Here is a 10757-nt window from a genome sequence, read left to right as displayed (position 1 = left end):
AATTAGAGATAAATTTTGTAAAGAGAATTATTCAATCTCTGATTATCATTAATTTTACGATGAATTATTTATTCCCTTTTAGTTCATTAATTACTTTATGAATTTTAAATAAAAGCCTATTTTTAAAAGCTTTTTTTCTTTCAATCTTATTTTATTTAAACCCATTTTGCGTTAAACAAATGAAATATGGAAAAGAATGCTCGCGATTTTAATATCGAAATTCTTGATGAGTTGAGTTTTATTAAAATCCCTGCCCAGTTTTAAACCTTGTTAGACCTATATCCGCGTATAAACAGGATTGTGTGCATGTTGCAATATTGCGGGAGGAACTCGCATCTGCGAATGGGAAATTTTTTTCGGGCCACATTTGCGGTGACCGGCTCATTTGGGTTTACTGCGCATGCGTAGATATTTTTTTGAGCCCGCGAATCTGTGGAGGGAGCAAAATGGAGCTGTGGTTTGGGAAGACCTCAGTCGAAGATCTCTAAGCTCGCCTGTCCGTTTGGCCTCTCTGTTATTAGTATTTGTTTGGCATCCTCACGAAATACCAGGAAGTACGTTGCTTTGTGTTACGTTGGCAAACTTTGAAAGAAGTGAATGCATTTGTTCATTTTGAAAAATCAAAACTGAAGGATTTCGTAACTTTGGTGGACTTCAAGGAATCTCACGAACATCAAGTATGTAATAGCTATGAATATTTATATTTCGATAAATTGAATTTTTTATTCCAGGCTAAATATATAACTCATCGAAAATAAATTTAATGATAGGATAGGATGTTATAGAATGTATTTAGTTTATTCTAATTTATTATGTTTGCATTATTTTTTTAATTGGGATGGAAGTTACATAATCTGTTCTGTATTTTAAGACGCTATTAAGTTGGGATAATTTTATACAATGTATTTTTGCTACAGAATTACAAAAATTTATATTTTGTTGGTAAATTATTGAGCTTTTATTCTTAACTTAAAATAATGAACAAGTAATGCAGGACTATTCCGGCCATATTAAGAAAATGATTTCAAAGCGAGCAGTGGCAACACACTGTACGGAATAAGCATTTTTATCGCCAGCGCGCAAGACTGTCTGTCGGAAATTCTAAGGATATGCTGTTTTTAAATATTTTTAGACCAAATATTCTTGAAACGTGTATGTATGTGTAAACAAAACAAAACAAAACAAAAACCGCTGCTTTGGGCGTAATATAAAATCTGAAAACTTTCATATTTTCAGATTTTTTTAATTCACGCTTCAATTGTATTTATTCAAATATGTATGGAGTAAGTAGTAAAAAATAACTTTAGATTAGAACTGGATTACTTTACAATCTAATTTTTGCGAGCTGTTCCAAAAATCCTTTGTAGAGTTTAAATTCTCGATGTTCAGTAATTAATTCAAAGCAAGACGCGATCAAAATCATGATTTATATTTTGAGATGGCGTAGAAATGTTTTTAGTGTTATTAAATTAAATCATGTTTCGAATTTTCATTCAAACCGATAAATTATGGATATAATTATCTCCATTACAATAAGATATAGTACATATAATTACCTTTACACTAAACAAAAATCAATTTCATTTCAAAAAGATCAATCAATCAAGAACTTTTGTTTTCGGTTTCTTTTTAAGAACATTTGTTGAGAATTTCGTTAAAAAATTCACTTCTTTTAAGAAGTTTTGTTGAGAATTTCATACCGACATGTTACATTACATTCCACCATTTTATCTATGTCTACCGGTTTTCTCTTTGCAGACTTATCATACAAGCGAATCAGATAATTGCTAATTTACGCAGTATAACACATTTCATATAGCTCTGACGTGGCTTGGCAAATTTCCAACTTACGAGGTATGAAATATTGCATTTATCATTAAAATCGTACGTTAACTGTCACTTCACACGAGATTTAACAATTATCTACAAATTTTAATTTCATAGTAACAATGCAACCAAAAAAGAAATGTAAACACAACTAGCTTCTTGCACGGACCAGCCACTTAGAACAGTTATTAAAAGAAAGAAAAAATATGTAAATATTTTAGTGATAGTGCTTTTTCACAGTGTCACTATCATCCAGATAGTGCTTTTTCACAGGGTCAATAACAGACAGATAGTATTTGAAAGAAAACTTAAATATAGCAACACACTCGCGGGTTGAATGTTAAAAATATTGTATTACGAGCAGTGGCAACACATTTCTTTTAAATCACTGAGTTTCTTGATTAAATTTGAAACAAAAGTATCTTATGCTTTGCCGAGTGGCAACACAATGCTTTTAAATCATAAGCTGAGTTTTTGAATTACATTTGAAACAAAAATATTGCACATTTTACCGAGTGGCAAAACACTTTTTTTAAATCATCGAGTTTGTTTGTTATTTATGGAAATGTCATTAAATTCTTACAAAATACGAAATAATAAAAACAAAATCGAAATTAAAATTTCTGATTTCGAGGTGCACATGTTCTAGCGGAGGACTACATGTGTTCAAATTTTGGTATCTCTAGGTGTTGCTGTTTTTGCACAGTGCAAGAAGCATACATACCTACATGCAGATCCTTTATTATTTAATAACAGAAATAAGTCTCAATTTATAATTAATATTTTGATAATTTTGGGGGATCGCCAAGCTCACTAAAAGACATTTCTAACACAGCGTACCTGTGCTGTATAATTTAGCTTAACTTCCAGAAACCCTTGAAGTAATTTAATTAGTTCGATTAGCCATTTTTATGTCATTTCTTTCATGATAGGTCTTTACTATTAAGGCAAAGTAAATTTAAAATATAAATTTTCCTAAATTAAGATTATAAGTATTTTAGGAATAACTGCATAATTATGGAATAATTATAAATGTATTATAATTATAATAATAATGAATAATTATAAATTCTTATTATATGCGATTATGTAGCTATAATCGTAGTTTTTGATTATAATTCAAGAATATGATTTGAATTTGATTATAATTGAAGAATATCTTTCATCTTCTCTTGGAACGCATTAACGTTTTTTTAATTCGAAATTAAATCCAAATTAAGGCCGAGATTTATCTGTTGCTAGTTAAACATGGCTTCAAAATCAAAATACCATTCAACAGCAAAATCTCAAAAATTTTAAAAGCAACATATTTTTAGATTTCCCGATGCGGTGTTAAGTATTGGCATACATTTTTATACGTTTTAGTCTAAAGGGGCCATTTGCACAAAAGGGCTATTAATTTCATTTTCGCAATTTGCGTTGATTCACTATAGACGTTGTTTCACTTTTCAAATCGTTGCCACCAAATATTAGCGCCCTGCGTTATATTTAAAGAAATTAAATAATGAAGAATTTGCGTAAATGTATGCATTGTGATTAAACAACGGTTCCTAGAGCCATCCAATTTTAAATAACTTAATCTTGCACCGAATATGGGCATATAGAAGCCCTAATTTGGAATTTGTTTTTGTGCAAAACTTTAGCGAATTTTTGATTAACAAACTCAAGGATTTCAAAGCTAGCAATGGCAACGTTGTACAGAAAAAACATTTTTATATCCAGCGCGCGAGACTGTGTATCGGAATATTAAAGATATGCTCATTTAAAAATTATTTTGCGATATTGTTCTTGAACTGAATTTTATGGTTTAAGTGCGAAGAACATGATATTTAATAAATAAAGGCAACCCACAAAACGTTAACAAAATGCCCCTTTGGGAGTAATGTAAAATCTGAAAGCTTTCAGATTTTCTTTTTTTTTCATTCTTTTCTCAGTTCATCAATATCAATGTTCAGTTTTTTCAGTAAGTTGGTTTACTTCACTTAAAGTTTTGTCTTTTTATTACAAACATTTCATGTTTAACTAATTTATTTATTATCACGTTCTTCTCACTTACGCCACAAAAAATTCAATTCAGCGGCAAAAACACAAAATATTTAGAAACAGCATACCTTAATTTTTGATAGACGGTCTCGCTCGCTGGAAATAAAAAATATTTTATTCCGAACCAGTGTTGCCACTGCTTGGTTTCAAATCTTTGAGTTTGTTAATCAAAAATTCCTTAAAGTTTTGCAAAATATGAAATATATGATAAAATAAATTCGAAATTCAAAATTCGCTCTCCGAGGTTCACATGGCCAAGAGAGGACTACTTTATTCAAAATTTGATGGCTCTAGGTACCGTCGTTTTTTACAATGCCAGAAACATATATGCATTCATGCAGATTCTTCGTTATTTGATTTCTTTAAAAATAATACAGGGCGATTATATTTGGTGGCAACAATTTCAAATGTGATTCGCCGTTCATAGTGAGTCGACGCAAAGTGCCATTTTGAGACTAAAAGCCCCTTTTGGGCTAAAGGTAAAAAAATTACGTTTGCTCATGATTTCATGTGTGTGTGTGTGAGATTATGGCAAAGCCTCGAGGGCTATCTGCCTAAGATGAGGGATGCCTTCGTGGAGGACTTTCTAAGGGAAACTGGCTCGTATACACGTTACACATGGGGAAAACCACTAAAACGCCCATGCAGCCAGCCCGTTCGTGGGATTCGAACCTCGGACCGAACTACCAGTGTTCAGCGATTTTACCGCTCGGCCGCTGGTGCGCCTGCTCATGATTTCAACTTGAAACTACAGAAAAGTTTCAAAATAGAAAATGTTATTTGCCAGATGGAATGACAATAGAACATTCTAAGTTAAAATGGTTACTTCCTCTCGTCTTTCAAGAAATTACTTAAAGAATGGGCAAATTTTCTAAATCTATATCTTCTAACTGAATCTAACAATGTGAGAACAAATACGAAGATCAAGACCGGATTCCTTCGCTACGGAACGGCTCAACGAACGCGCATTCGACCGAAGACGGATTAGATTTGTACAACAAGAACGACATGGCGTAAATTGTTTGCCGCGAGGATTGGAATAAATCGTGTAAAACAAATCCTGTACTGATACTACAAGATTCATTTTCTGAAAATATTCAATTCCGTTTCTAATAAATTCATTTGATAGATAGCCTATTTTGTTTGTTAAAAGAATCTATTTCTTGTGTCAGTATGCAGTGCTGCTGAGGTACGCAGCTATTATTCAAATGTTTTGTAAGCTGTGTTGATTTTTTTAACAACAAAAATCAATATTCTTTTTTTAGTTTTTAAGTGTTTAGTGAGACATTTAAAGAGGGAACCACACGCTGGGAATCAGAATGTCCCATTTCAGCTTTTCCCACTTCAGGCTTTCTGGAAGTGGCGACAAAAGGCATACCGCTGCAATCTTTTTTCTTTCCTTCTACTAGTGTTCATGACAAGAGTATTAAGAATAGTATAATTTCAGTCTTTCTTTAACATCACGAGACAGACTTTTTTTTAACCAACTATTACCGCCATTTCTCATCTACACTGAAATGCGCATTTTTTAAAAAAATTAGTCAGCAAAATAATGAAACTACGGAGAGTGTTTACTAATTTTTAAAAGGATTTCGAAGCCGTTTAATTATTACTTAAAATGTTAGAAGCATTTTTTAAATGTTCAGTTTGATAGTTTTTTTTTTATTATTATTATTTTTTTTATTTGTGACCTATAAGTCTGCATCCTGATTTCCATGTTAGAGCGGCTTTTTGTTAAATTTCCAGGCGCATTGCTTTCCATTACTTCTTATTCATTTAAGTCACTCTGGCATTATTTATTAAATATTTCACAATTCGGATTTAGTATTGAGACTTAATGGGAAGGTTGAAATGCGCCGATTTTCTAAAAGCCTAATCTGAGAAGGCCAACTCTGTGAATAGTATGATCTTCCTCTATTATTATTGATAGAGGTTCTCAAACAGAAAGCAATTTCCTCTTGAGCGGGGGGGAGGAGGGAGAATTTCGTACATTCAATAAGGGATGAGGTTAGCCTTTTATTTAGCTCTTAGATATTTAGTTTTAGTTTATGAATGTAAAAAATTACTTTTATTGAAGCTTTGATATTTTTCAACATTTTCTACACTTTTTTGTTGTTTTAATTCATAAAAGAACGTTAAAAAAAATCTCCATCGAAATAAGTGTATGTATATTTTTTGAGTTTGGGAGAGGAGGCGGGATGGTCGTCTAGGAAAGGTGAAAGGGGTGATTGGAGCAGCCAAGGCTGACTTGAACTTTGACAACCTTAGATGATAGAAGAGACGTAATCTAAAAGAGAAAGAAGGGGCTCTGTAATCTAGACATCATAAAGACTGAGGACCATTAAAAAATTTAAAAACAGTTAAAAATTTAAGAAAAAAATATTTAAAATATTATACGAATAGTTCCGTTTTCATATTAAATAAGAATAATATCTTCTGTTACCAACGAAACTTTACTGTAAAATAAAGCAGCTCAAAATGAATTATAATTTTAAAATCTCTGGCATTTTTTTTGGTACTTTATGAACTTAAAATCGAATAAATAAAAAATTTTAAACTATTAAAAAACCGTGTCTCACCTTTTTTAACAAATTTAAAGACAAAATAATAATGAGAGGATTGCAGTACGTTTTCTCCTTTAATAAACAGATTTTATTTTAGATGTAAAATTCCATTAGATTTTATTTTAGACGTAAAACACTGAATAATTAATAAATAAGTAATTAAAAGAATTTTGAAAGGAACCAGATTTTAACGATCGCCCTGAAGGGCTCTGTAAAGTGGAATAGCAAAACATTTTATAATACATTTAGATTAAAATGGAAATCTGTACATTTAATTAAAACAGATAGAAAAATATGTAATGCAATGAAATTCTATAAAAATATTTAATTTTTTTAAGTAGAAATGTCAAGAATTAAATGCATTTTTATTTACGTCAATCAGATCAAAAAGTAAAAAAAAAAAACTTTTTTAATCTGAAATGTTTCAGATTGTAACGGTTGTCCAAAAGACTTTGTTAAGGTTTTTTGCGCTCTCACTGAGCTCGCAGTCTACCAGTCTCCTTTTGCACTTACTCTTGTTAACCCCTTTTCTTTTGGTCTTTTTAGCTTTATTATTAAGCACTGCTTTCTTCTTACTTATGCCATATAAATTCAACACCCAAATCACAGAAGTTTTAAAAGCAGCATATGTTTAGAATTCCCGATGCAATGTTAAGCGTTGGCATGCAGTTATTCTATTTTGTTTTCAGTCTTTTCTCAGTTCGTCATATCAGTGGTCAGTTTTCTAGTAAGATAGCTCACCAGTCTTTCTTTTTTTTTTTTTTTTTTTTTTTTTGTCTTACATTTGCCAAATGCAGGGACCTTACATTTTGCCAAATGCAGGGACGTAGCTAGTTTCCAGCGCCCGGGGACAACTGAAGAATTTGCGCCATTTTCTGTGTGCCAAAAATGAAAAATATTTCATTAAAAATTTCGTAGCATCAATTTGGCGCCCCTTGGATGCTGCGCCCGGAGACAAATGTTCCCCCTTGCCCCACCCTAGCTGCGCCACTGGCCAAATGGCAATAGATTCGAATGAAAAGTTAAACAACGTGTTTATCATGATTTGACGCAAAATCGCATTTCGAGATTATTACTAAAATAATATTCTTAAGAACTGCACCTGTTGATTTTAAACAGTGTTGTGAGCTCCAGGATTTATATTTGTTAACTCTATTCAATAGCCGCTGTGTTTCTTTTTAGACAGAGTTTTGTTTTTGTAGTTTGGCAACAGTAAGAAAGATGAGAATAATGTTTTGATTTCCTTAAGTGTGTGAGCAAATAAAGTTTGGCTTTCTTAAGCAAGAAATGTAATTGTTTATGTAAAATATTTCTTTTCAAGTGTTATAAAATGGAGTCAGATTTAATTTAAAGGCGAGAACGACTGAATGAAATAATATTCAGGTAAATTCAACGCAACAAACAGTTTAGTTTGATACTTATTAACAGATAATTAAATATGAAAGAATAATATCTTTGGTTTTACCAGTGGCAGTAGACCCGAATGAAAAGTAAAACAAATAAAATCCGATTTAGAATCTAACAGTACGTTTGGAATAAAGAAAACATTTTTCCCTATTCTTTATTAAACGATAATTATTGTCCTTTTTAAGTGTCATAATCTCATTTAAAACGTTTTGATTTTTTCAATTCAAAATAACAAACTTCTTACCGAACACTTAAAGATATACACAAAAACCATTGTAAGGGAGGAAAAAAAAAAAAAAAAAAAAATCCACATTTATACCCGAGAGTCAGTACTGAACGAAAACTCGATGAACGAAGAACAGGAAATGTTGATTAAAAAAAAAAAAAAAAAAAAAAAAAAAGAATGATAGAACTTCAATTTTGTTATACAACAAGTAAAAGCCGTCATTCGAAGGTGGGTTTTACGGTAAGTTCAATGCTGGGTCAAAAGGTGGTTGCTCAGAACCGGTCCTGTCGTCAGGTCTGATCACATGAGTGGGAAAATCACGTCTTTCAAAGACTAAAATAAGTAAGGTTTAGTTGCAAAAAATAATTACATTTTTTTTTTTTTTTAAAGAAGAAAAGGTATTAATTTACATTCCAAAAGTTTTACTCGTTTCCTTTTCTGAAATTATATATGGATGGCTTTGGTATTCTTTGCATCTTTTTAATGAGTGGTATTTTTATGTGGGACTTTTGAAAGGAAGTGACCTTTCTATGCATTTGGAAGAATAAAGAATAAGAAAGAAATCTTGTGGTATTGAGAAGAAAGAAAAGAAAATGTCTGCTGCGGAAATTGGGCGCACTATGTTAAATCTAATTTATGCAACCTAATTTTAAAAAAATTATATTTCCTATGTCTATTAAACAAGTAGCGTTAAATTACTTTCCTACTTTCCTTGTATAGACATGCATATATTAATATACGCTCTGAAAACACTTTTAATTAGTTAAACATTGGGAATACTTTTGATTAATTAACTGCGTAAATAGTCATAAAAATTATTAATTACAAATGTCATAAGTTGTATCAAATGAGTGTAGTATGCGTATATTATTAAATGAGTATTCTCTTGCGTGGCCAGTCGAATAAAAGAATTAGTATACAAAAGGAAAAAAAAAATTGAAAGCTTTCGGATTTTAATGTTTTATGTGTTACCTTTATTTATTAAATATCATGTTCTTCGCACTTAAACCATAAAATTCAATTCAACAGCAATATCACACATTGCTTAAAAGGAGCATATCTTTGGAATTTCCGATACTCAGTCTCGCGCGTTGGAGATAAAAATGTCCCCCCCCCCCTCCGGTACAGTGTTGCCATTGCTCGCTTTGAAATCGTTTAGTTTGTTAATCAAAAATTCGTTAAAGACTTCCAAAATATAAAATAGATAATAAAACAAATTCTATATTCCAAATTTGGGGCTTCCGGATGCCCATAATCGAGTGGAGGCCTACGTTATTCAAAATTTGATGTCTCTAGGTAACGCTGCTTTCTCACTCTGCGAAAAACATACATACATTCCTCGTTATTTAATTTCTTTAAATATAATATAGGGCTCTGATATTTAGTGGCAACAATTTGAAAAGTGAAACGGCGTTTTATAGAGGACGACGCAAAATGCCAAAACAAAAGTAATAGCCCTTCTGGGCAAATTGCCCCTTTGGGCTAAAACTCTATAATGATTTTAATGAGTCCACCTAGTGCAGTTTCATGAATCTAGCTTGTAATTAATGAAAATAGAGATGACGAACTGTGTTTATTGTTATTAAATAGTGTAATTCGTTAATCAGTAACAGACAGGTTAAGTAAAAAAAATTAAGTATCATACGCGCTGCCGAATGGCTACACTCTGGCTTATGAAAACTAAAAATACTCTATTTTGGATAGTGGCAGTGTATTTGCTTTAAATCGCAGAGCTTTCTAATTAGATTTGAAGCATAAATTTTTACGCTGTGTTGAGTGGCAACACATTTCTTTTAAGTCATTGAGTTTGATAACCAAAATGTTATTAAATTCGAGCAATATATTAAAAAAATAACTAATTCTAAATTCAAAATTATGGCTTCGAGACAGACGCATATGTTTGGGGAGGGTTGGAATATGTGTGGATCTAGGTGTTTTAGTCTTTAGCTGCTTGTGCCGACGTTTCTCCACAATGCGAGGAGCATACATACATACAGATTCTTATTATTTAATAATAGGTATGAAAATATGTACGTATGTATGTTCCTTGTACTGTAAAAAAATGGCGGCACCTACAGCCATTAAATTTTGAAGACACATAATTCTGCACCCGAACATATGCATCTCAAAGCCCAAAATTGGAATTTCGAATTTGTTTTTATTCTGGATTTTAATTCAATGAATTTTTGGATTCACAAACTGAGGAGTTTAAAAACAATGTGTAGCCACTCGAAAATCATAAAATGTTTGATGTTTCAAACCTAATTAGGAAATTTAGTGGTTTAAAAGAAATGTGTTGCCACTGCCCGAAATCAAATATTTTTATCTTAAATATTTTTTATCAAATATTTTTATCATTCAACAAAGTATAAGATATTTCATTTTACTTTCAAATTTAATCTGTTTGTTTATTGATTAACAAATTAAACGATTTAAAAGCAATAAACGCAGTTCTTCAACGCCATTAATATCAACTACAGCCGGACTTATTAAAATAAGAATATACATAATTAAAAATAAATATTTTATCTTTTATTGTAATAGAATATTTAAAATTTTTAAACATATAAATTGTATCAAATTATATCAAACACATATAAATTACATAAATTGTATCAAACAAATGCATTGTATTATCAAGTACGAGGTGCACATCTACATGTTATAGCAGTTCTATATACAAAATTTCA

General features: G+C 31.2%; 1 protein-coding gene across 1 annotated transcript in view; it reads left to right on the top strand.

Moving 5' to 3' along the window:
• Window positions 1-446: 446 nt before the first annotated feature.
• Window positions 447-10757, top strand: part of LOC118199999 (acyl-CoA Delta-9 desaturase-like) — a 100121-nt gene continuing 89810 nt past the window's right edge. Inside the window, exon 1 of the mRNA XM_035371909.2 lies at window positions 447-677. The gene's annotated coding sequence lies outside the window, so the exon portion shown is untranslated. The remainder of the gene's footprint in view (window positions 678-10757) is intronic.

Source organism: Stegodyphus dumicola, chromosome 7 (assembly GCF_044657685.1).
Source record: "Stegodyphus dumicola isolate Sdum_Otavi_A_Nest chromosome 7, ASM4465768v1".
Lineage (NCBI taxonomy): Eukaryota > Metazoa > Arthropoda > Arachnida > Araneae > Eresidae > Stegodyphus > Stegodyphus dumicola.
The sequence above is the reverse complement of the archived record's forward strand: the minus strand, read 5'-3'. Positions and strand labels throughout refer to the sequence as shown.